At 45.6% G+C, this 3,745-nt stretch overlaps 1 protein-coding gene across 1 annotated transcript in view; it reads right to left on the reverse strand.

Moving 5' to 3' along the window:
- Nucleotides 1-3,745, reverse strand: part of PLCL1 (phospholipase C like 1 (inactive)) — a 312,956-nt gene that overhangs the window by 257,740 nt on the left and 51,471 nt on the right. The gene's annotated exons all lie outside the window — the stretch shown is intronic.

Here is a 3,745-nt window from a genome sequence, read left to right on the forward strand (position 1 = left end):
GGCAGGGGCATGCAGGAGGCAGCAGGGGTGTATCTCTTTGAAAGGCTCAAGCACAACTAGGAGCCTTTGGAGCCCAGAGGCCTCTGAGGGGCCCCACTGCATTCCCCTGGTGTCTGGCTTCTGCTTGAGCCTCTCCCTGAAACCACTGGCCATTCTTTTAACCACCCTGGAGCCCTCTCCCATGCATTGGACCAAATGGAAACAACAAAGCTTTCTGCATCAAAAAAACAAACAAACAAAAAGATTGGAATCTGTAGCTAGAAAACTCGAGGCAGGAATGAGAGAGCTGCCAGTAAGGGAAGGGAAGCAAGGAGGGCAAGCTTAGCATCCCTGAAATAGTAACTATGCTCTGAACAGACTGTGCGAAGAATACACGAGAGAAAATGGGATACTAGCATAAAACGTAAGAAAATGGGATATTTAGGTTTGCAATTTGTTGTATATGTACTTTTGTATCTCCAGTATCTGAAACTTGAGACTTCTGAATGATCCTCAGAATCCCTCCCTATCATCACCCATGCCCAACAGTCCCAGTTCCTCTTAAAAACTGTTCTCTGGTCTGAGAATATCTTCCTAAAATTTTGGCTCTGATCATGCAACTTCCTAATTCAATAACCTTCAATGGGCTTTTATTTGCAAAGGTCCCCAGAATATAATTCTAGTCCTTGTTCCATAGTATAAATAATATGGCAGAGTACACTATGCATTGGCAATGGAGTCAAGCAGAACTAGGTTTTGAAAACTACACCCACCACTTAATAGGAATGTGACTACACAAGTCACTTTTACCTCTCTAAGGCTTAGATTTCCAGAGAGAGAGAATAATAACTAAGAAGATTAAAAGAAAATGTTCCTAGCCCAGTGCTGGGTATATTACAAGGGCTCAGTATCTTTCCTCCCACCTTCCCACCCAGACCAGTATTTCAGCCTTGATGGTGCCCTTACCCAGCTCCCAAGCTGTCCTCCGTGCTCCCACAGACATAGATAACAGTTCATGTATCACTTATCCTATTCTGCTTGTATCTTATTTATTATCAGCATCTTTAAATATAATTATTATTTTGAGTAGCTGGTCTTTTCTCCCCTTCTAGATTAAAAACACCTCAAGGACAGAGGTGTGATTTACTTATCCTCTTATCTCCCATGGCATATAGTATCATGTACTGCACATAACAGGAACTCTATACAAGTCTACTAAGTTGAACTGGATAGTTTTGCATAATTTATATAAGCTTTACCATTTGAAAAACTACTTTTGGTGTGAAAGTTAAGAGTCAGAATTAGAAGCAAAACAGCAAATTGCTATATCTTATATATAGTACATCCCCCTAGCACCCAACACAGGTATTGAAATAAAGTCAGTGTTTCCTAAAATTTTGTTAATTTGTGACTACCGTGGTGAATCTGTCTTCAAAAATAAATATTTTTAGTAAACAAACAAAAAAAGACTTGGGGAAAAGAGAGAATCTATCAAATCCATCACTACTACTACGAAAATGCCCAAAGAAGATCAATGGTATCAAAGAGCATAATTATTCTGCTCTAGAGTATGTTTTAATTTGAATCAGTTTACATTATTTCCACAGATGCTAAAACTTGAGAAAATGAGCTTATGCTGCATGCAGAAATGTATAATGACTTTTAGGGTGCTTTAGCTCAACTGTATTCAATTAACAAAAATTCTTTCCCATTTTATTTCTGGTAAATAATATTAAGAGCTCGTCTTTAAACAGATTAAAATAATCACACTGCTTATTTTTAAACCTTTATCTTGAAAGTAAAATAACACAGTCAAACTTTTACAACAGAGAACAAAAGTTACTACTTTTAACAATTATTGCTGCTGATTCTTTTAAAATATATGGCAAAATGGTTAGTTAAGATCATGACCAGTTGTCAGAGAGGCCCCTGCTAAAATTTCCTGTAACTTTAGACCTTGACCAAATTATTTAATCTCCAATTCTCCATTTCCTCACCTGTAATATGAAGAATCGCACACCCTTTGGGACAGTATGGATGGACCTGGAGAATATTATGCTAAGTGAAATAAGCCAGGCAGCGAAAGACAAATACCACATGATCTCGCTTATACGTGGAATCTAAAGAACTTAATAAACTGATGAACAGAATACATTCAATGACATGGAAGCATAGATGAGACTGATGAATGTCAGGCGGATGGAGGAGGGCGAGTGGGTGGAGGGGGAGAGAGTAACCAAAGAATTTATGTGCATATACACACAACCCAAGGACATGGACAATGGTGGGGAGAGGGACTGGGGAGGGGGAAGGAACGGGGTGGAACGGGTCATTGGAGAGAAAAAAGGCCATCTGTAATATTTTAAACAATAAAAAAAATTAAAAAATTAAAAATAAATTTAAAAAATAATAAAAAATAAATAAATAAAAAATATGGCAAAATGGTTAGTTAAGATCATGACCAGTTGTCAGAGAGGCCCCTGCTTAAATTTCCTGTAACTTTAGACCTTGACCAAATTATTTAATCTCCAATTCTCCATTTCCTCACCTGTAATATGAAGATAAGAGGAGCATCTACTTGAAGGATTGCTATGAGAATGAAATGATTAAACGTACTGATTATAAAGCACTCTGCTTGGCACAAAGGGAGGTCTTGATAAATGGTAGCTATAATAATCACCATTAGTACATAAGTTTATCTAGTAATTATTTACAACTTGGTTATGCATTATATTATATATTACCAATACTGTATAGCATATCCTCAGCTATCTTTTGGAAACATTTTTTACACGTTTATCTAGTTACATAAACCTATCTAGTTGTAATTACAACTCAGATATGCATTCTGTTACATATCGCCAATATAACATACCCTCAGCTCTCTTTTAGAAGTATTTCTTACGAAGCAGTCTCCTTTCAAAGGAGATTCCCAAGTGGCCGGTCGCGCGGTCCTCACCCTCTCCGGCGTGCGGCGGCTTCGTGGGCGCCGGGCTCCCGAGGCTGTGCGTGGGCCGGGCAGCGCTCAGCAGGGTCGGGCCGGGGCAGCCGCTCGGCGCGGGCCGGGGCTGCCGCCGGAGCCCAGGGTGGGCCGAACTGCGGGTCCCGGCCACGCCGCCCGCCCCTCGGATGAGTGACGGCGACAACAGGTGCAGCGCGGCGTCCGCGGCCTCTCCGAGCCCCCGGGGGTCAGACTGTGACTCCGCAAACTGCCGTCGTCGCCGTGCGCCAGCCCCCCGACGTCGCCCCTCGGCCCGCTCCTGCACCTTAGTAAAGCCTAAGGTCACCCCCACCTCTCGCCACCCACCAGGTCCCAGAGGCCTTTTCTCCCACGGGGAGGAGAGGGGGAGGCGTGCGGTGCATGGAGCTTAGCGTAACCGTCGGCTCTCCGTCCCAGCCGTCCGAGAGCGGCCCCTGAACCCAGCCCGCGACCCGCACACGCCACGCCCCCCCGACCGCGGCCCGCTCTGCCCCGCGACGGCTCGGCGGGGCGAACACAGGCCCCCGCCCGCCCGCGCCCCTCCCCGCTTGCGGCGCCCGCCCGCCCCGCCGCCCGCGACGACGTCGCCTGCCCCTCCCCTCCCCCTCCCCTGGGGGCAGGTTCAGGCCCGGGGTCCGAGCCTGCGCCCCTGCAGCTGCCAGCGCCGACGCCGCCGGCAGAGGGAGAGCCTCCGTCGGGAAACGTGGCGCCTCCTTGGTGCGACGGTGCTCTCAGACTTTAGGTTTATGGTCCTTTCCGCCGGGTTTCTGAAGAGCGTAGAGGAAG

The sequence above is a fragment of the Miniopterus natalensis genome, chromosome 8, assembly GCF_054644295.1.
Source record: "Miniopterus natalensis isolate mMinNat1 chromosome 8, mMinNat1.hap1, whole genome shotgun sequence".
Lineage (NCBI taxonomy): Eukaryota > Metazoa > Chordata > Mammalia > Chiroptera > Miniopteridae > Miniopterus > Miniopterus natalensis.